The sequence below is a fragment of the Chiloscyllium plagiosum genome, unplaced genomic scaffold (genome assembly GCF_037043375.1).
Source record: "Chiloscyllium plagiosum isolate Xiang-an unplaced genomic scaffold, Cpla_swu_hap1 HiC_scaffold_1, whole genome shotgun sequence".
NCBI classification, from domain to species: Eukaryota; Metazoa; Chordata; class Chondrichthyes; order Orectolobiformes; family Hemiscylliidae; genus Chiloscyllium; species Chiloscyllium plagiosum.
In genome coordinates this window covers 79,544,450-79,568,514 of record NW_028270139.1, presented here as the reverse complement: position 1 = coordinate 79,568,514, position 24,065 = coordinate 79,544,450, and the positions used below count along the sequence as shown (strand labels likewise).

Below are 24,065 nucleotides of genomic sequence, written 5' to 3'. Positions count from 1 at the left end.
ACAATGTAGTTGACTCTTAGCTCCCATACAGATTATTAGGGATGATCAATAAATGTGAGTTCTGAGAGCCACATCTACTTAATTGACTACTATTTCCTGATCATACTGATGCTCTAGCACTATGACAAAATGTTTTTACATGTTGCACCTACAAGTCTTGCAGATGCCACTCTTGGTTTATCCTCAGGTATTGTTTGAAGCCAATGTTAGACCTGTCCTCATTGTTTGGCTGGATGCTTGGGGATAATGGCTACCATCCGAAATTGTTGCTTCCATGTGACATCCACAGACCAATGGCAGAGATATTACAATGAGAGTTGCCTTCATATAAGTAAAATTATTCTATTGGCCATTTGCTTTGTAAAGATGAGGTTCAAGTTCCTGGACCACTGTGGGGTCTGCTAAAGAAAACACCTCATAGATGGTTGGCTCTGGACTCAGAAGTTGATTAAAAATGAGGCATCTCCCAACATGAAAAAGATGTGAACGCAGAGGAGGAAGAAGCTTTCAATAATCTTGGGAAAAGTGAAGTGGAAATTCAATAGGAATGCCCTCTGGGATGGATGCACACTCTGTGAGAAATTCATGCAGAATGCCCTGAAGAAGAGAGACTTTTCCAAGTAATGAAGTTGAAAGCTGAATAGAGAGTCATAATAGGTATTTGGCTACAGAATGGAAGACCATTGGAAGAGTCCTATGATCAAACTGACGGAGGATGTTTGAACCACGTGAATGCACAGCTCAGATCGACTGGGACAATGAAGCCTTTGGACTACATGGACACAAGTGTTAATCTGTAAATGTGTTGTGTAATTATTATTTTCCACTGTTACAGATACTTGTTTGTTCTATTTACACATCTATAATTTCTTTTCTAATGCAAGTAAACCTATTCTAATCACCATGTTGTTCTCATTGTTTGAAACAACAGCCATGCCCTGCTCTGAGAAAGACAGACAGTTGTCAGGGAGATGGAGGAACAGGCAGGCTGCTCTTGTCTCTTACGGTCTGTCTGTGAGAGTTGTAGTCATTGGTCTCATTGTGCGGGTGCTCTACCTCAGATTGCATAACCTGCATTTTCACTGAGGCAGCCACCTTCACTTGGACTTGGTGAACAGATTGAGCATCCAACTGAGAAATCAGAAAATGATTAGTTTCTCACCCAAAGCAAGGAGCCATCGCCTTCTTCCACTGAGTGCTGAGCCCTTTAGCATGATGAATCAATGGGTGGTTGTGTTGTGAGTCCCAACTGCCATCCCTTCTACTCACTGAGATGTCACCCTCGGGATAATCCCATCAGTGAGTGTAGGCCCTTTCCCAGTGCTGTACTGCAATTATTGCCACTGTGCAGGAAATGTTGCATGAGGTTGCATGCATTACTTGTGCTGATACATGGGATCCACCATGAGTATAGTCACTCTCTTATAGGTCAGTTTCTAAAGTGATGGATAGCTTGCCAGTCAAGCAACCTTGATGGTGCTGAGCATCTTGAGTGTCCTTGAAGCTGTACTCATTCAAGGAATTGCAAAGTGTTCAATCACACTTTTAATTTTTGTCTTGTAGATACAGGGCACACTTTCAAGCTTTCGGACGTGAGCAGCTTGCTTTGAAATTCCCAGTCTTTGAGCTGTACCTGTAACCACAATATTTGCATGGTTTATTCAGTTATATTTCTGCCCATTTGGTGATGGTGATGGCAGTGGATTCATTCAAACTAATATCATCATCAGGAGATGATCACATTCACACTTTTGGTGATGTTCATTGTCTGGTACAAATTTTACTTGCCAGTTATAACTTCAAGACTGAATGTTGTCCAGACCTTGGTGTTAACAGGCATGGGCTGCTTCCACAACAGAGCTGTTACAATTCAATCACTGAATAATCATCAATGAATAACCCATTTCTGACCTCGTGTGGAAGGGAAGATTATTGAAATAGCTGTACACCTTTAAATGTAGGACAGTGTCCTGAGGAACTCCTGAGCAGTGTAACCCCAAGGCCTGAAACATGGTTCACAGTCTCGCCTTGTGACAATGAAATGATTGACCAACTTATTCTAACTTCTACTGCAACAAAATCTTTACCAATCTTTCCTTATATCCTTGCTTGTTATGGCTCTGAATCATGTAAGGTAATGCCAGATTTTGACCCATTTCCTTTTAATATTAACTATCTTACTGTTCTGATTAGCAGCTTCCACCTATAACTCTCCCAAAGCAATGCCTGAACAAGCAAAGGCAGTTGTCGCTATCATATCTAAGAGCTGAAAATGTGTTGCTGGAAAAGCGCAGCAGGTCAGGCAGCATCCAAGGAACAGGAGAATCGACGTTTCGGGCATAAGCCCTTCCTGAAGAAGGGCTTATGCCCGAAACATCGATTCTCCTGTTCCTTGGATGCTGCCTGACCTGCTGCGCTTTTCCAGCAACACATTTTCAGCTCTGATCTCCAGCATCTGCAGCCCTCACTTTCTCTCTATCATATCTAAGACCCTTATAGCTGATACTTGAGAAAGCAGAAACGGGGCATATTGTCTCTCGGGTTGAAGACAACTCTCCATTGCAGTTTCATTATTTTTTACAGACCTTGTTGATCCAATAAAATTTCCTCTCCTGGCTTTTGATTAAATTTCCTCTCCTGGCTTTCTCTTATACTGCAGTTCTTTGCATGTTTCTTCAGAGTCCTATTTCCTCCTTCAGGTTCCACATCACCACCATGAAGCAACACATAGGAATCTACATCTCATTTGCTTTCATGAATAAAAGATAAATAAAAGAGCAGTCAAATGATTGAAAGTGATTGATAGGTTACAAAAGTAAATAATACTTTGGCTTAAATAATTCAGAATTCACAATTGCTATATCACCTGCCTGTGATAAAAATACACATTTACCTTTGTCTTCATTGGAATTTAGCCCTGTGTTTCTCTTGACATGTCTAAAATAAGCAAGGTAATAGATGAGCATAAAACCATTTGCAAAGTGTAGTCTTTTCTTTCTCTTTGATGTAACATAATTAATATCATGTATTTTGGGCAACTGCTATGACCTTGACCTTCAACAAAATAAAAGTGACGTAAAGTTTAATGAGGACATGCATTAAAAATAGTCAACACACCTGGATTTTACTGTAAAAATAAATATTCTTGTGTTTAGTCTGTCATCTCACACCTGTAATTTGCATTAGTTACCTAACACATGTTTAGCAAGTAATGTTATATTAACCATATTTGCTGACAGGTTGAATGCAGACCTGTCACTTCAATGAGAGAAGTAAAACCACAGCAATTCTTGCACTCTCATCAATAACTGCAATTTTCATCATCCATAATTTGCCTGGGTTTCATATAGCACTGTGAATTAATAGTGATATTGCTATTTTTGTATTGCTATTGAAAGAAAACCATCAAAACCTGACTGCTGACTCAGTCAAAATCCCTTTGCCTGAGTTCTCTGTTAAATTTTGCAGGATCTTTGTTAATGCAACTGCCCTTATGGTGACAAACTGGTGCAAATCTTTGCAGAATTTTAAATACAAATAATGTTCAGCATAACAGGAATTCACACAATGTTTTGTGATAATTTTTTTAAAATCATGATAGATTCTTAGAATCAGGCTCTGTCCACAAAATTGGCCATGCTTTCCAAGATGCGCTGATCACCTGCTCATTAGTACTGAGTGGGTGTTCAGATAAGCCGGGTATGGATGCTAGGGCAGTTGCTTGCTCCTCCTGTAGAATGTGGCAGGTGGGAGACATGACACACGTCTCCGCTGGCTACATCTGCCGGAAGTGCACCCAACTCCAGCTCCTTGAAAACCGTGTTAGGGAATTGGAGCTGGAGCTGGATGAACTACGGATCATTCGGGAGGCTGAGGGGGTAATTGAGAGGAGTTACCGGGAGTTGATCACTCCTAAGGCTCAGGACAAGGATAGATGGGTTACAGTTGGGGGAGGAAAGGGGACAGACAGACAGACAGTGCAGAGATCCCCTGTGGACATTCCCCTCAGCATTAAGTATACCATTTTGGATACTGCTGGGGGGGATGACCTACCAGAGGAAAGCCATAGTAGTTAGTTCTCTGGCACTGAACCTGACACTGTGGCAAAGAAGGGAAGGGGGCAGACATAGAAAAGTACTTGTGGTAGGGGACTCGATAATTAGGGGAATCGACAGGAGATTTTGTGGTCAGGATCGGGATTCCCGGAAGGTATGTTGCCTCCCAGGTGCCCGGGTCTGGGACGTCTCCGATCGGGTGTATAAGGTTCTAAAAGGGGAGGGCGAACAGCCAGAAATCGTGTTAGATATTGGCACTAATGATGGAGCCAGGAAAAGGATCGAAGATATAAAAAGTGATTTCAGGGAGTTCGGATGGAAGCTGCAAAGCAGGACGAACAGAGTAGTGTTCTCTAGTTTACTACCGGTGCCACGAGATAGCGAGGCGAGGAACAGGGAGCAGGCGCAGCTTAACACGTGGCTGCGCAGCTGGTATAGGAGGGAGGGCTTCAGATGTGTAGATAATTGGGATGCCTTCTGGGGAAGGTGGGGCCTGTACAAGAAGGATGGGTTGCATCTGAACTGGAGGGGGACCAATGTCCTGGGTGGAAGGTTTGCTCGAGTAGTTCGAGAGGGTTTAAACTAGTATGGCAGGGGGGTGGGAACCTGAGCTGTATACCGGAGGTGAGAGTTGATGCAGATGAGGCAATAGCAAGAGGTAGACCAGCTAGTGGGAAGGATTTTCCTGGGAAGGAACCAAGGGATCAGTTAAAGTGTGTTTGCTTTAATGCAAGGAGTATCAGGAATAAAAGTGATGAACTTAGAGCATGGATCAGTACCTGGTGCTATGATGTTGTTGCCATAACAGAGACATGGGTTTCTCAGGGGCAGGAATGGTTGCTGGATGTTCCAGGGTTTAGAGCATTTAAAAAGAATAGGGAGGGGGGGAAAAAAAGGAGGGGGTGTAGTACTACTAATCAGAGAGGGTATCACAGCTACAGAAGCTTCCATTGTCGAGGAAGATCTGCCTACCGAGTCAGTATGGGTGGAAATTAGGAACAGCAAGGGAGCAGTCACCTCGTTAGGGGTTTACTACAGGCCCCCCAATAGCAGCAGGGAGATTGAAGAAAGCATAGGTTGGCAGATTTTGGAAAAGTGTGGACGTAGTAGGGTTGTTGTAATGGGTGACTTTAACTTTCCCAATATTGATTGGAACCTCCTTCGAGCAGAAGATTTGAATGGAGCTGTTTTTGTAAGGTGTGTTCAGGAGGGTTTCCTAACTCAGTACGTTGACAGGCCGACGAGGGGAGAGGCCATTCTAGACTTGGTGCTCGGAAACGAGCCGGGGCAGGTATCAGATCTTGTGATGGGAGAGCATTTTGGTGATAGTAACCACAACTGCCTCACATTCTACACAGCTATGGAGAAGGAGAGGATTAGGCAAAATGGGAGGATATTTAATTGGGGAAGAGGACACTATGATGCGATTAGACATGAGTTAGGAAGCATGGATTGGGAGCAATTGTTCCATGTAAAGGCACTATAGACATGTGGAGACTGTTTAAGGAACAGTTGTTGCAAGTGATGAATAAATATGTCCCTCTGAGACAGGCAAGAAAATGGTAAGATAAAGGAACCTTGGATGACGAGAGCGGTGGAGCTTCTCGTCAAAAGGAAGAAGGAAACTTACATAAGGTGGAGGAAGCTAGGGTCAAGCTCAGCTCTGGAGGATTACAGGCAGACGAGGAAGGAGCTCAAAAATGGTTGGAGGAGAGCCAGGAGGGGACATGAGAAAGGCTTGGCAGAACGGATTAGGGAGAACACAAAGGCATTTTACACTTATGTGAGGAATAAGAGAATGGTCAAAGAAAGGGTAGGGCTGATCAGGGATAGCATAGGGAACTTGTGTGTGGAGTCTGAGGAGGTAGGGGAAGCCCTAAATGAGTTTTTTGCTTCTGTCTTTACGAAAGAAACAAACTTTGTCATGGATGAAACCTTTGAGGAGCAGGTGTGCATGCTGGAATGGATAGAGATAGAGGGAGCTGATGTGCTGAAAATTTTGTCAAACATTAAGATTAACAAGTCGCCAGGCCCGGACCAGATTTGTCCTCCGCTGCTTTGGGAAACGAGAAACGCGATTGCTTCGCCACTTGCGAAGGTCTTTGCATCCTCGTTCTCCACTGGAGTCGGACCTGAGGATTGGAGAGAGGCAAATGTAATTCCTCTCTTCAAGAAAGGAAATAGGGAAATCCCCGGCAATTACAGACCAGTAAGTCTCACGTCTGTCATCTGCAAGGTGTTAGAAAGGATTCTGAGGGATAGGATTTATGACCATCTGGAGGAGCATGGCTTGATTAAATGCAGTCAACACGGCTTTGTGAGGGGCAGGTCATGCCTCACAAACCTCATCGAGTTCTTTGAGGATGTGACTAGAAAAGTTGATGAGGGTCGAGCTGTGGATGTGGTGTATATGGACTTCAGCAAGGCATATGATAAGGTTCCTCATGGTAGGCTCATTTAGAAGGTCAGGAGGAATGGGATTCAGGGAAACATAGCTGTCTGGATACAGAATTGGCTGGCCAACAGAAGACAGCGAGTGGTAGTAGAAGGAAAATATTCTACCTGGAAGTCACCGAATCAACACGGACATCTACTACAAACCGACCGACTCCCACAGCTACCTGGACTACACCTCCTCCCATCCTGCCCCCTGTAAAAACGCCATCCCATTCTCCCAATTCCTTCGACTCCGCCGCATCTGCTCCCAGGAGGACCAGTTCCAAAAACGCACAACCCAGATGGCCTCCTTCTTTTAGGACCGCAATTTCCCCCCCGACGTGGTCGACGATGCCCTCCACCGCATCTCTTCCACTTCCCGCTCCTCCGCCCTTGAACCCCGCCCCTCCAACCGCCACCAGGACAGAACCCCACTGGTCCTCACCTACCACCCCACCAATCTCCATGTACAGCGCATCATCCGCCGTCATTTCCGCTACCTCCAAACGGACCCCACCACCAAGGATATATTTCCCTCCCCTCCCCTATCAGCATTCCGTAAAGACCACTCCCTCCGTGACTCCCTCGTCAGATCCACACCCCCCACCAACCCAACCTCCACTCCCGGCACCTTCCCCTGCAACCGCAGGAGGTGCAAGACTTGCGCCCACACCTCCCCCCTCACCTCCCTCCAAGGCCCCAAAGGAAACTTCCATATCCGCCACAGATTCACCTGCACCTCCACACATATCATCTATTGCATCCTCTCCACCCGATGTGGCCTCCTCTATATTGGGGAGACAGGCCGGCTACTTGCGGAGCGTTTCAGAGAACACCTCTGGGACACCCGGACCAACCAACCCAACCACCCTGTAGCTCAACATTTCAATTCCCCCTCCCACTCCACCAAGGATATGCAGGTCTTTGGACTCCTCCATCGTCAGACCACAACAAAACGACGGTTGGAGGAAGAACGCCTCATCTTCCGGCTAGGAACCCTCCAACCACAAGGGATGAACTCGGATTTCACCAGTTTCCTCATTTCCCCTCCCCCCACCCTGTCTCAGTCAAATCCATCAAATTCAGCACCGCCTTCCTAACCTGAGATCTTCTTCCCGACCTCTCCGCCCCCACCCCAGTCTGACCTATCACCCTCACCTTGACCTCTTTCCACCTATCACATTTCCGGCGCCCCTCCCCCAAGTCCCTCCTCCCTACCTTTTATCTTAGCCTGCTGGACAAACTTTCCCCATTCCTGAAGAAGGGCTTATGCCCGAAACGTCGATTCTCCTGTTCCCTGGATGCTGCCTGACCTGCTGCGCTTTTCCAGCAACACATTTCCAGCCCCATACCTGGAAGTCAGTGGTGAGTGGTGTTCCACAGGGCTCTGTCCTTGGGCCTCTACTGTTTGTAATTTTTATTAATGACTTGGATGAGGGGATTGAAAGATGGGTCAGCAAGTTTGCAGACGACACAAAGGTTGGAGGTGTTGTTGACAGTATAGAGGGCTGTTGTAGGCTGCAGCGGGACATTGACAGGATGCAGAGATGGGCTGGGAGGTGACAGATGGAGTTCAACCTGGATAAATGTGAGGTGGTGCATTTTGGAAGGTCGAATTTGAAAGCTGAGTACAGGATTAAGGATAGGATTTTTGGCAGTGTGGAGGAACAGAGGGATCTTAGTGTGCAGGTACATAGATCCCTTAAAATTGCCACCCAGTGGACAGGGTTGTTAAGAAAGCATATGGTGTTTTGGCTTTCATTAACAGGGGGATTGAGTATAAGCGTCGTGAGATCTTGTTGCAGCTCTATAAAACTTTGGTTCGACCGCACTTGGAATACTGCGCCCAGTTCTGGTCGCCCTATTATAGGAAAGATGTGGATGCTTTGGAGAAGGTTCAGAGGAGGTTTACCAGGATGCTGCCTGGACTGGAGGGCTTATCTTATGAAGAGAGGTTGACTGAGCTCGGACTCTTTTCATTGGAGAAAAGGAGGAGGAGAGGGGACCTAATTGAGGTATACAAAATAATGAGAGGCATAGATAGAGTCGATAGCCAGAGAATATTTCCCAGGGCAGAAATGGCTTACACAAGGGGTCATAGTTTTAAGCTGGATGGAGGAAAGTAAAGAGGGGATGTCAGAGGCGGGTTCTTTACACAGAGAGTTGTGAGAGCATGGAATGGGTTGCCAGCAGCAGTTGTGGAAGCAAGGTCATTGGGGACATTTAAGAGACTACTGGACATGCATATGGTCACAGAAATTTGAGGGTGCATACATGGGGATCAATGGTCAGCACAACATCGTGGGCTGAAGGGCCTGTTCTGTGCTGTACTGTTCTATGTTCTATTATACTGATGCTTATTTTCAAACTTTCAAGCAAAAAAAAACCTCTCCAAAAATTAAACTGGTCTTTTAGATATAAGAACACAAATGATACAGTTTTAATGTATTTTTAAAACTAATTAAGGAACAGACTACTGTACTCAATCTTACTGGAAAATAACTTTGCATATTGTGAAAAGGTAATTTAAAGTAGGGTAAATTACAGTTGCTGATTGACATTCAATTTATATCTTTTGTGCGATTTAAATTCATTTTCATCTGTAAGCAAAATTTTAAAACGTAATTTTACTGGACTGCCAAAGGCACTGGCTCATGGTGGATTTTCCATTTAGCGAAATGAAAATCAAATTGAGTAAGAACAAGGGGAAAATCTCTTCAAAACATGCTTGAACCAGTATCGTCGATTACACTCAGAATTGAAACTCTCCCCTATTTGTGCATGTGCTATTTATGAACACTTTCAACACAAATGTTTATAGATTATTAAAGCTGAATTTTAACTAGGAGAAAGTGAGGACTGCAGATGCTGGAGATCGGAATCAAAACGTGTGGTGCTGGAAAAGCATAGCCAGTCAGGCAGCATCCCAGGAGCAGGAGGGTTGAGCATAAGCTCTTCATCAGGAATGTGAGGGACCCCCAAGGGGGCTGAGAGATAAGTGGGAGGGGGAGTGGGGCTGGGAGTAAGGTAGCTGAGAATGGTAGCGGGTCTGCTTCAGGATGTGGCTGAAGAGCTTCAGGGCAGATGAGATGACCTTGGGGGTGCAGTGAGAGAGAGAGAGAGAGAGAGAGAGAGACTCACTGAGATCCTTGTCGAGAGAGGAGGAGAACGTCTTCAAGGTGAGCATCCTTGGAAAAGGCTTCGCTGTAAGGTTCAAAGTCAGACTTGAACAGGTCACATTCTGCTCACTTCTAGATTTTATTGAGGCAGGTTTCGAGGCAAACAGAAAGCCCCTTATGGAGCTGACAAGAAGTAAACAATTAAAGGAATATTTCATGCTGAATTCTCAGGTCAGCATCTGGGTAAGTTGAGTGAGAGTTGCCAGACAAACAAAGTTAAAGTAATAGCCTTGAAGTCCAACAAACAGAGAAACTACATAGTTGTTGCCCTGTCTGGGACCTGATTACAGACCGAAGGTGCTCAACAAAGTGATCACCCAGTCGGCGTTTTGTCTCTCTGATATATTGGGAGCAACGAATGCAGCAGACCAAATTGAAAGAGTTACAAGTAAAACGCTGCTTAATTCTGTACGCAATCAGGCCCCAGACCTTCCCGTGGCTCGCCATTCAACTCACAATCCTGCTCCCATGCCCACATGTCTGTCCTTGGCCTGCTGCAATGTTCCAGTGAAGCTCAACGCAAACTGGAGGAACAGCATCTCATTTTCTGACTAGGCACGTTACAGCCTGCCGGTCTCAATATTGAATTCAACAACTTCAGATGATTATCCCATCTCAACCCCTCTGTTTTCATTCTGCTCCGTAATTTTATTTCATTTATTTTATTTATGTTTTTTAAATTTTTTTTAACTGTTCTGTACCTCTTATTTCTTGATTGTCTCTCTTTCTCTTGCTCCCCACTCTCTCATCACCCTTTTCCTCTCCTCTTCCCCCTTTGCTACCCTTCTCCCCTGTTTTCCATTTTGTCTCTGCTTCACCCATCCCCCCCATCCCCCACATATTTTGTCACATAGCACTGGCTTCAGCCTTGGTCATTCACAGCTCCTAATCTCCCTATAATCTCTCTATGCACTGTCATTATCACCCCTTTATTGCTACCTTTGCTTCTGGAGCCATGACTCACCTTCTCTCAGCCTCATATAAATGCCTCCCTATTTCTCCCTTTTTTTAGCTTTGACAAAGGGTCAGTTAGACTCAAAACGTCAGCTCTTTTCTCTCCTTACAGATACTGCCAGACCTGCTGAGATTTTCCAGCATTTTCTCTTTTGGTATCAGCAGCTTTTGGTTGATTTTAATGTCCTTCCTAGTGTAGTAAGCAGATTCAAGTCACCTTGGCACTGTTTTTAGACCTCAGGATCCAGGATCTGCTTTAGATACTTGCAAGATTTTGCAATCTACTGCTCACAACTGTGCCCACCAGGTGAATGATAAAATATTTTCAGTTAATGTTCATTTTGACATTGGGATCGGTCAGGCTCAAGAGGGTCTCAGATTTGCTGCTGTGACTAGATTCCCAGAAGTGAAAGGTAGACTGACTCCATGTGATAAACTCGCCTCTTTCAAATCATTCTCAAGTATTTGTCAACAGGAAGAGATTCAACTCCTTCAATGTTCCACTTGAATGTGGCCATCACAAGGGTATCATAGATCTCCATACAAGATATTCTGGATATTGCAGTGATTCATTCCTTCTGCAACAGTCATATTTCCAAACTGGCAACTTCTTGGAAGCAAGCGCTCTTGTCTAAGAGTCTGGCTGATGACTCCTTTGAGCAACTCTGCCACTGATGAACAGCCGAGGTATAACAGGGGCCGCATGATCATAAGGATACTTGCTGAGCAAGTCACTTCAGCATAACAAGCTGAATTTGTGATTAGGATTCCTGGACAGAACTGAGATTGCTATCAGTCTGCCGCAACACGCATCTCCATAACATTTGCAACCTATTTTGCCAAATGCAATATTAAATTGTATAAGAGGAGGGAGAAGAAGAGGTGGATCCAGATTCAGACAGGATGTCATACCTGGCAGTAATGGCCTTACTCAGGGCAATTTGACTGTACTGGGTGCATGACCCTTGGGGCAATGCAATTGGAAAGTCTGTGGTTCCCTTCACCCAACATATTACATTCCTACAGTCCATTGTTTAACCGTTATATTCAGAGTCCTCCCTCATCGTTCAATCTGGACATACAATTCACTTGGATACAGGGATACAAAAAATAGATGGCAGGAAAATTAATAATTTAAATGATGTGCATGATTAATTTAAGTAATCCAGCACCATTGTGATCTTTTTCCAGATGATCTGCGCTGGCATAGAGTCATAGACTCATAGAGATGTACAGCATGGAAACAGACCCTTTGGTCCAACCCGTCCATGTCGACCAGATATCCCAACCCAATCTAGTCCCACCTGCCAGCACCCGCCCCATATCCCTCCAAACCCTTCCTATTCATATACCCATCCAAATGCCTCTCAAATGTTGCAATTGTACCAGGATCCACCATTTCCTCTGACAGCTCATTCCATACCTCTACCACTCTGTGTGAAAAGGTTGCCCCTTAGGTCCCTTTTATATCATTCCCCTCTCACCCTAAACCTATGCCCTCGAGTTCTGGACTTCCCGATCCCAGGGAAAAGACTTTGTCTATTTATCCTATCCATGTCCCTCATAATTTTTTAAACTTCGATAAGGTCACCCCTCAGCCTCTGAAGCTCCAGGGAAAACAACCCCAGACTGTTCAGCCTCTCCCTATAGTTCAAATCCTCCTACCCTGGCAACATCCTTGTAAATCTTTTCTGAGCCCTTACAAGTTTGACAACATTTTTCCAATAGGAAGGAGAGCAGAATTGCACGCAATATTCCAACAGTGGCCTAACCAATGTCCTGTACAGCTGCAACATGACCTCCCAACTCCTGTACTCATACTCTGACCAATAAAGGAAAGCATACCAAACGCCTTTTTCACTATCCTTTCTACCTGCGACTCCACTTTCAAGGAGCTATGAACCTACACTCCGAGGTCTCTTTGTTCAACAAACTCCCTAGGACCTTACCATTAAGTGTATAAGTCCTGCTAAGATTTGCTTTCCCAAAATGCAGCACCTCGCATTTATCTGAATTAAACTCCATCTGCCACTTCTCAGCCCATTAACCCATCTGGTCAAGATCCTGTTGTAATCTGAGGTAACCTTTTTCGCTGTCCACTACACCTCAATTTTGGTGTCATCTGCAAACTTACTAACTGTACCTCTTATGCTCGCATCCAAATAATTTATGTAAATGACAAAAAGTAGACGACCCAGCACCGATCCTTGTGGCACTCTACTGGTCACAGGCCTCCAGTCCGAAAAACAACCAACCACCACCACCCTCTGTGTTCTACCTTTGAGCCAGTTCTGAATCCAAATGGCTAGTTCTCCCTGTATTCCATGAGATCTAACCTTGCTAATCAGTCTCCCATGGGGAACCTTGTCGAAAGCCTTACTGAAGTCCATATAGATCACATCTATTGCTCTGCCCTCATCAATGCTCTTTGTTATTTCCTCAAAAAACTCAATCAAGTTTGTGAGACATGATTTCCCATGCACAAAGTTATGTTGACTATCCCTAATCAGTCCTTGCTTTTCCATATACATGTACATGCTGTCCCTCAGGATTCCCTCCAATAACTTGCCCACCATTGACATAGTTCCCTGGCTTGTCCTTACCACCCTTCATAAACAGTGGCAACACGTTTGCCAACCTCCAGTCTTCCGGCACCTCACCTATGACTATCAATGACACAAATATCTCAGCAAGAGGCCCAGCAATCATTTCTCTAGCTTCCCACAGAGTTCTAGGGTACACCTGATTAGGTCCTGGGGATTTATCCACCTTTACCCATTTCAAGACATCCAGCACTTCCTCCTCTGTAATCTGGACATTTTGCAAGATGTCACCATCCATTTCCCTACAGTCTATATCTTTCATATCCTTTTCCACAGTAATTACTGATGCAAAATACTCATTTAGTACCTCCCCCATTTTCTGCAGCTCCACACAAAGGCCGCCTTGCTGATTTTTGAGGGGCCCTATTCTCTCCCTAGTTACCATTTTGTCCTTAATATATTTGTAAAAACCCTTTGGATTCTCCTTAATTCTATTTGCCAAAGCTATCTCATGTCCCCTTTTTGCCCTCCTGATTTCCCTCTAAAGTATACTCCTACTTTCTTTATACTCTTCTAAGGATTCACTCAATCTATCCTGTCTATACCTTACATATACTTCCTTCTTTTTCTTAACCAAACCCTCAATTTCTTTAGTCATCCAGCATTCCCTATACCTTCCAGCCTTTCCTTTCACCCTGACAGAAATATACTTTTTCTGTATTCTCGTTATTTCATTTCTGAAAGCTTCCCATTTTCCAGCCTGCGAGCATCTGCTCCCTGTTATTTATCATCACTACTGGTGTGTGATAGTGGGTCAGAGTTGTTTGAGACAGTGCAGATGTTCCTTATTTCACCTTTTAAGTGGTTTGGTACAACTGGGTGATCTGCCATTTCAGATGGCAGTTTCGAGTTAAACATAATGTAATGATTCTCAGATTACATGTAGGCCAGACTAGGTAAGGATGGCAGGTTTCCTTCCCTCAAAGAAATTAGTGAACCAGACCTTTCTAAAAAAACAAAATGGTTTCATGGTCAACATTAGGCTTTAAATTCCAGATTTTTCTTTTGTTTGAATTCAAATTTTACCATTTGCCCTGGAGGAATGAGAGCCCAGGTCGCCAGAGCATTATCTGTGTATCTTGGTTATTATTGCAACAACTGAAAAATGTGTTACTGGAAAAGCGCAGCAGGTCAGGCAGCATCCAAGGAGCAGGAGAATCGACGTTTCGGGCATAAGCCCTTCTCCTGCTCCTTGGATGCTGCCTGACCTGCTGTGCTTTTCCAGCAACACATTTTTCAGCTCTGATCTCCAGCATCTGCAGTCCTCACTTTCTCCTATTATTGCAACAATAGTAGCACTCCACCGTCACGTCTCCAGAAAGCAACTCGCCATTACCTTGTCAAGGGCAATGAGGGATGGACACTGAAGTTTGGGACAGTCAGCACAACTCACATCCAATGTACATATAAAATAAAACTTGTTGAAATATTTGGTGATCATGAAAAGTGATACGCACCTTTGCTGATGAGGATGCTAAACCTTTTTGAACACTGGATCCATGACCTTGCAACCCTATTCTTCGTATAAACAGCCTCTGAAACTTCCTTCTATTATTCTTTGGCCCGTCTGTCTCATTTTCTCTTTCTATCCCCAAGAAACAAGATGTCCCTTCTCCAGCTTATCACCTATAGTGCATCAATTTGAAGTGATGTCACCATGACTAACTAGGTCAGAGTTTGTTGACAGCTACTAATTATGCTTGAGAAGGTATAAGTGAGCCACCTTCTTGATGTACTGCAGTCTACATGTTGTAGGTACAACTTGAGTGCTATAGGGCAGGGAAAATTTATATACATGTGCTGTGACCTACCCATTCCTTTCTTTAATTCTTCTCCTTCCTCCAGCCTTCAGCAACAATGTTGATAACAGCCATTCTGACCTTTACCAAGGTCCCTTTACGAAGCAGTCTTCCATTGACAGTAAATAGCTGTAGTTAAATGATCAGGCAAAACAAGCTGATTCACCATCCTCCATTGCAGCCTTGCTTTCAATAAGGTTCCGCTCTAACGTTTTTTGAAGTATCAATTCATTCAGAAATTAATGCAGTGAATCATACAAGTAGTTAAGTAAGTATTATTAATTTAATTAATGAGATTATGCCTTTTTATGCTGCAACAGCTTCCAAACTCTGGAATTCATAAATTATTTTTCTCTGGTCAGCCTATTTTCCACACATTAAGTATGAAGTTGTCGGTTCTTGAAGTGTTGGACAATCAACATCTGATCCCAAGAAGAGATCAGTTATGAGAATTTGCAATCAGTTTTATTTGACATAATTTTTTAAAAAAATCATACTTTGTTCCAATTCCCTATTTCATATAAAAGAGAAAGCAGAGGGAAAGAACTCAATCACGAAAACCTTCATGAATCGAGTGGAAAAATAACATAATTTTTATAAATGATCAATAAACGTTTATCACTCCATATAATGGAAATTTGTTCATGGCTTTCAACTCAATATTAATGCACTGTTTTTTAGAAAAAACACATTTTATGACTGTGTCAAAAGATTGGTTGAAAAATGTACGAAAAGCAATTGAATTGTTACCATGAGACAATATCTAAAAATAGTGAGTAAAAAATAGTGAGTATCTTCATACTGAAGGATGGTCAGATTTTTTAAAATTGGAACTGAAAATGTCCTAAGGAGCTTTACAGAAGCATTATCAAACAGAATTTGACATGCAACCACATCTGGTGATATTATCATTGGTGACCAATGGTCAATTGCTTAAAACGTCATGTTTTACGGAGTGTATTAAAGCAGGAAAAATAAGTTAAGTGGCTGAGACATTTTAGGAGTAAATTTTGAGATAAGGATCTTGAAAGCTGAAAGAATGGTTGCCAGTAGATGAGTGATTATAATCAACTCAAAATTAGGCCACAAAAAAATTCTGAATTGGAGGACCCCAAATGTATCGAGCAAGCTGTAAGCTTTGTTACAGAAATAAAGAGTTTAAGCCTTTGAAGAACTTGAAAGCCAGACTGAGGAATTTTTATTTAATTCAAGGTGTTGATTAACCTGGAGTAAATGTAGGTTAATGGACATGGTGGTGATGAGCAAACTGTGGGCTTGGGGGACTGGGCCAACATTTACTGCCTCTCCTTAATTGCCCTTGAAAGGGTGGTGGTGAGCTTCCTTCTTGAATTGCTGCCAAAGTCGTATTTGGAAGGTTGATAATAAGATCAATTCTATAGTGCATGCAATTGAATGAATCCCAGGAGTTACTTGATTGATTGTAAGATTGGCCTTATCAGTCACTTCTTGATATCATATTGAGTGAAACTAATTATTTGTAGATTGGTATCTGACACGCTGGGCATCTTGGATGGATAATTCATTCAAGATGGATAATTCATTCAAAACTTCTGGCTGAAAATGCTTACAAATTCCTCAGCCTTGTCTTTCGCCTTTTGCACGAATGTGCTGAGCTCCCAATCATTGAGGACAGGGTTATTTGTGAAGTCTCCTCTTCCAGTGAATTGGTTAAAGCATGTCCTCTCATGATTGGATGTGACAAGACTGCAGAGCTCAAATCTGATCTGTTGGTTTTGGGATTGCTTACTGCTGCCTCTAGCGTGCACTTTATGTTGTTTGGCACACAAGTCATCCTGTGTTGTAGCTTCACCCAGTTGACATATCATTTGTAGATTGCTGTTGTTGCTTCTGGCATGCCCTCATGCACTCTTCACTAAAGCATAATATTTAAGTGGGTTATTCCAGTTCACTCTGAAATTTCATCTCATCATATGACATTATTCTATTTGATTAAATAGATATGGAAAACCAAAGTCCTTTCTGCTATTCAAGGCCATTTGCAAGATTCTATATATTGAGAATTACTGAGACGCTAAATTCTTCTTAAGCATTTAGATACAGGTTTTTTCAATAGATCAAAAATTCCAACAATTCAATTGAGGTGAATGAGAAATTTAGAACTTTGGGCCTTGATGATCATAGATCATGTGATCAAAAGTTAAAACTTAAAGTTTAAAATGTAAAACTTTGTTAACTTCCTAATATGTTACTTCTTGCTTCATTTGAAATGAAGAGCTCCATGCTTTGGAACATCACTACCCTTGGCTTTCAAATCTGGAAATCCAAATAGTCTGCATGCTCATTACACTTTCTACTCAATGTAATGAGCAGTGTTGGAAAGAAAATAATTTGTAGACCAATGGGTTGAAGTAAGGTTGTTATAGTGACTGAATTGTTATTTTGTAAATTATTTGTTATTTGTAAATTTTGAAAATTATTCATTCCAAATACTTCTGCAGTGGTTTTAGTTTGTAACACAGTGAAGGTTGTTTTTAAAGCAACTACAAGGTCCTTCAAAACAGGCAATAATTTCCAAGCGAATCTATTAAATGTTCAAATATATTTTGAGGCAACATCCCCCAAATCAGTTTTATTTTCGATGAATTTATCTCTTTCTACACAACTTGTAAATATGAATTCAACAACCCTGCAGATCACAAGTGAATGAGTGATGTACACACATGATAGTCAAGCAGAGAATGAGACTATAACAACCGATGATAGCACAACATCACCAGGAATCACAGAAGCTTTACCCACCAGACCCCACCACTCCTTAGTGAATGCAGAGCTAACTGTAGAAAGGCAAGTGTACCATGATGTTGTTTATATTCCAAAGGGAGTATAATTTGTGTCACTATATCTTAAGCCAGAGAGGTTCATTTCACCGGAATTGTTCTCAATTTGTTATTTACTGCCAAGGTCTGTTCTTGGGATGTAATGAATATTTTTTTCTACCCAGGTTCTTGACAGTGATTGAAAGATATTATTATGGCAAAAAGCAGGAGAAACCCTCTAAAATCCACTATAATGCATTTTCCTTTCTTGCACATCACTCTGGTGAAGCATTTGAATTCAGTAACAATGCTCTTAGTGCCTAGGGTATCATTGTTTGGTTTAATTGAGGGGTTGTGTATTTTAACCCTATGCAATGGACGGCTACGCTGTGGAAATTGACAAAAGTTGCATTTTGATGTTTATAGATACTCATAAACTAAATTTAAAGCATAAGTACATGTTTATTTCAGAGGCTTGATTTATTTCCACGAATATTCGAGTCGTGATAAGTTTTGATTGATCTGGCAATCCTATATTTTTCCAATATGTTAAGGTTGAAAATAATGAAAGGACAAGATCAAAAAGATTCCAAGGTTGAACAAAAAAATGCTCAGGCTTGATCTACTTCTCCAGTTTCCCTTTTAATTATTTGTCAATGGGCTTCCAATGAGTCTCCATGGAGATTCTTCTGATCATTTGTCAAAACACTAATTTGCCAGAGTTTCCACATCCCTTCTCCAGAATTACACAAAAAGAAAAATAGAACGCAAATAGCGCTCCACCTCTTGCTTTTTGTGCACCTTGTTTGTAGCTGTAACTTTGTATTCCTTGCTCTGTTCAATCACCCTATGATCTTAGTGTCATTGTATGTTATGACCTGCCTGTACTGCATGCAAAACAAAGCTTTTCACTGTACTTAGGTACATGTGACAATAATAAATCAAATTAAATCAAATCAAAAATCAAACCTCAATGCAGTCTGGTGGAAGAAGCATTTCATTTAGATCTAAGTATAATTTATCTTAGAATCATCGCCTTTGAGGAAGAAAGAGAAACCAGGAGCTGTAGTATACCTAGATTACAGGAAGGAATGGATAATGTGCCACACAAGGTTATCACATAGGATGAGGGCTCTCAGATTTAAGGGTAACATATTAGCATGGACGGGGTTTGGTTAGTAGATAAGAAGCAAAGAATAGTAACAAATAGGGCATTCTCAAGTTAGCAAGCTGTGACTCGTGGAGTTCCAACAGATCAATGGAAAGTAAGCCATACAATCCACCTTAATGAATTGGATGAAGAACTAGAATTGTAACAAGCCTGGTTGACATGCGAACCTTGTAAAAATGGTGGGTGAGTCCTGATTCCCTGAATCCCAACTCCATTAAGTACTTTGCAGTTTCCACTATTAAAACTTTAAAGGGTCTGTCCAGCCGAATAAAAGATTAATGAGGGATCTGTGTGTTTTATGACTTACTGGATGTGGTTGAACTTTACTGTTTTTCTCCCACATGACCTTGAAAATGGCTTTGAAATGGTGATAAATAAACAACCTTGCTTTCAGAAATGAAACATTTATTTATACTTGTCCACTTCCTGAAGATAACATTTTAAGTTGGAGATGGACTGTGTTGCACATATATTGTCAAAAATCACACAACACCACGTTATAATCCAACAGATTTATTTGAAACCACAAGCTTTCAGAGCCCCACTCCTACTTCAGGTAGCCAGTGAGAAAGAATACATCGGACACAGAATTTACAAGTAAAAGAGAGAAGGGTCATGCAAATGATGCAGCTACCATCATATTTTCCACATTGTCGGGCAGATGCCAGTGTTATAAATATACTGGAACAGCTTGGCTAGGGGAGCGGCAAGTACTGGAACACAAGTGTTCAGTACTATTGCTGGAATGTTGTCAGGGAACATAGCTTTTGAAATATTCAGTGTCATCAACTGTTTCTTGATATCACGTGGCATGAATTGGATTGGCTGAAGACTGGTATCTGTAATTCTGGGGACCACTTTGACAAAGAGTTCACACCGAAGTAATCCATCCAGTGCCAGAGGTTGGTCAGCAGTTTTGTGCATCAATCAACTGTTACCACTACGAGTCTCATCAAACTGAAAAATACCTGTATAAAAAATATTGTAGAAGGGGTATACTATATTGTATTTCTTAGATATTTAATTACGCAATTTACTTTGCAAATTATTACAACTAGAAATGCAGTATTACACATACAAAATACAGTATTTAAAATTGTGCATGGGTTTCCCCACACAAAAACAAGTCCAAAGAAAACTAACTCTGGCTTTAACATTGAATCCTATGGAAACCCTTGCTTCAGTTAAAGTCATTTCTCTTCAATCATAATTTTCAGGAAGAGAAACACAACTTTAAGTGAGGACTACCTATGTTCACGGTAAGTCACCACCACGTTGGTTGCAGTCCCTCACTCTAGTTGCTGTGGTATATGTACTTGTCATCTTTCCAGTGATATAATAAAACAAAGAACTACAGATATGGAAGATCAGAAACAAATAAAAACAGAAATTGCTGGAGATACTCAACAGGTTTGGAAGCATATGTGATAGAGAAACAGTGTTAATGTTTTGAGTCCTTCTTCAGAACTGAAAGCAGCTGAGAAATGCTGATATTTATACTGATGACAGGGGTAGGATAATGGTTTAGATTAGATTACTTACAGTGTGGAAACAGGCCCATTCGGCCCAACAAGTCCACACCAACCCTCTGAAGAGCAACCCACCCAGACCCATTCTCCTACATTTACCTCTTCACCTAACACTATGGGCAATTTACCATGGCCAATTCACCATACCTGCATATTTTTTGGACTGTGGGAGGAAACCGAAGAACCCGGAGGAAACCCACGCAGACAGGGGGGGAATGTGCAAACTCCACACAGACAGTCACCTGAAGCAGGAATTGAACCCGGGTCTCCGGCGCTGTGAGGCAGCAGTGCTAACCACTGTGCCACCCAAAAATCAATGTCAGAAGTGGAATTCAAACCCACGCCTCCAGTCGGACACCAGAACACCCGCCCCATAATGGGAAGGACTTGAATCCTTGAGTCTGGCGCCTTAGACCACTCAGCCATCCTGACAACTGGGGGAGTGGGGTTGAGATTAATAGATGGAAATGGTACCCAGAGAAACAGAGAGAAAACCTAGGAAAGTTAATGCATTCAACAATCTCTAGCTTCAAATTGAGCTGGAAGAATAGGTGTTTTGGGGTATTCTCTTCTGATCTTAAACTTTCTAGGATTTGCCTGAACAGCACAGAATTACTCAGTCCCTGAATCTAGTCTGTCCAGCCCTGTTAGAATTTTGCATATTTTAATCAGTTTACATCTCATCCTTCTAAACCCTTATGAATACAGGCCCATTCAAAATAATTTCTCCCCACAGGACAGCATTGCCATCCCTCGTACCAGCCTAGCTGCATTCCCTCTTTGGCAAGTATATCCTTTCTTAGGTGAAGAAACCAAAGCTGTATGCAATACTCCAGGTATAATCTCACTAAGGCCCTGTATAACTGCAGTAAGACATTTCTACTTCTGAACTCAAACCTTTCTGCAACAAAGGCCAATGTATCATTTTCCTTCCTAATTGCTCACCATACCTGCCTTTCTACTTTCATTGACTGGTATACAACAATATCCAGATTTCTTTGTCCACTCTTCCCAACATATCACCATTGAAATAATACCCTTTTTCATACCAAACTGTGAATTACTTCACATTTAACCACATTGTATTGCAACTGTATTGCATTTGCTCACTCGTTCAACAAGTGGGTGGCACAGTGGTTAGCACTGCTGCCTCACAGTGCCAGAGACCCAGGTTCAATTCCCGCTTCAGGTGACTGTGTGGAGTTTGCACATTCTCCCCGTGTCTGTGTGGGTTTCCTCCGGGTGCTCTGGTTTCCTCCCACAGTCCAAGAAAAAAGTGCAGGTTAGGTGAATTGGCCATGCTAAATTGCCCATAGTGTTAGGTGAAGGGGTAAATGTAGGGGAATGGGTCTGGGTGGCTTGTGCTTCGGTGTGTCAGTGTAGATTTGTTGGGCCGAAGGGCCTGTTTCCACACTGTAAGTAATCTAATCTAATAATGTCTAAGTTACCTTGAACCTCTTTACATCCTCCTTACAACCCATAAATGTGCACAAACCTGCCCAATTTTCTGTCATCAGCAAACTTGGAAATGCATTTGATTCCCGCATCCAGGTCATTTATATATACTATGAACAGCTGGGGCTATAATTATCCAAGGCTTCTATCTGTATAGGACCTACACTTTGCTATTTTTTTCTTTTCAAGTAAACTTTTATGGTCAGTTTTTATGTTCCCTGTCATTTTATTCTCTTACCCTATTTTGCCCCTTGATCATTGAATTCTAAAATGTTCCCAATTATCAGGCTCACACTTCTTCTGGCAATTTTATAAATCTCCACTTTGGATCTAATACTAACCATAATTTCATTTGTAAGCTATAGTTGAGCCACATTTCCCGTTTTATTTTTGCATCAGTGATGAATAATTGTTATTATCCATGCATAATAACAATTGAAATATGAATCATCACCTATCCAATGTCAACCTTTTTGGTAAGGTTCCCTAATCCATCCTTGTCAATTCATGCCTCATAACCTTGTAGTTCCTTTTATTTAGATTCAGGACCCTAGTTTCAGATTCTACTACATCACTCCCATCTTACTTACGAATTCTATCATATTATTGTTGCTTGTCCCAAGGGACTCCACGTTAATTGTTAATTAATCCTTTCTCATTTCACAGTACTAAATGTAGAAAATTCTGTTCGCTGGTTGGTTTCTCAATGTTTTAGTCTAAAATGCTATCACATGGACATTCCAGAAAATCCTCCTACACAATACCATTGCTAGTTTGATTTGTCTAATCTATGCATTAATTAAAGTCATCCATATTTACAGGAGTTATCCTATTGCATGCATCTCTGGCTTTTTCTTTAATGCCTTCCCTTAATTTTTCCACTGATGCCCTTTTGAGAATCTCTAACAATGTTTTTTGTCCCTTGTATTTCATATCTCCACTCATACAGATTCTCCATCATGATTTGCAAAATAATATCCTTCTCACAATTGCATTAATTTATCTCCTTTACTGACAAAGCTACCTCACTTCCTTTCCATTTTTGTCTGTCTGATGATGAACAGAACACCGAAATGATTGAGAGTAATAGAATCAAATTAAGGTAAATGCAGAGTGAGACATGAAAACCAGAATTACATCATTGAAGCTGTTCTCTCTGCACTCAGCAAGCAAACCTGTCAGTGGAACAGTTGGGTGTCAGTTATGTCACAATGAAATTAGAGACAAATGGAATAGTTACAATTTGCTGACACAATAGCAGTAGCATAATTTATGATGCTGTACTTAACATTGATTTGGTAATCATTTGAAAAACTGTGCTTCAAAAGAAGAGATATCTGTAAGGTAATAGTGAATAATGAAATTTTCTTTGCTCTTAACAATATACCTTTGTAAGTACAGATATGGTCAGATTCTTTCATATTTGCCTCACTTATGTTTCTTAAAAAATATAATTCATGTGATGTGGGTGTCACATACTAAAATTGCATTTATTGCCTAATAATTGTGAGACTGGAGTCACATGTAGGCTCGTCTAGGTAAGGATGGTGGACTTCCTTTCCTAAAGGATGTTAGTGAGCAAGATGGATTTTTGCAACAGTGGTTACATAAACACCATTAGGCTCCCTTTTAATTCCAGATTTGCTTCTTTGGATTCAAGTTTCACCCTCTGCTCTGGTGAGATTTGATCCATGTCCTCAGAGCATTAGCCCAGTGTTCTGGATACTTGTCTAGTGACATTGCCACTACATGATCATGACAATGCTTGTATGTGTGCTGCAGGGCATCGTTTAGTTTGCAAGGCTTTATTTCTTTTGATAACATTTGCTTAATCAGGCTGCATGTTTGAGCAATTGAAAATGATTCAGTTGGACCAGAGGTTTGCATTTTTCTGAATTAAACTGAATTAAGCATTTCATTTCTAGACCAGAATCCATTGTTGCAACATATGGTGCTGTTATTTGAATTTGGGGCAAAAATGGAGTGAGAAGTATAGTGATATTATTCACATCAAAAGTAGTGATAGAAATGCTATTCAGTTATAGTCAGCACAAAAACATTTGAAGAGCTTGATACTTTGCTGCTA

General features: G+C 41.8%; 1 protein-coding gene across 3 annotated transcripts in view; it reads left to right on the top strand.

The window, feature by feature from the left end:
- Positions 1-24,065, top strand: part of sgcz (sarcoglycan zeta) — a 979,662-nt gene that overhangs the window by 763,575 nt on the left and 192,022 nt on the right. The window lies entirely within an intron of this gene.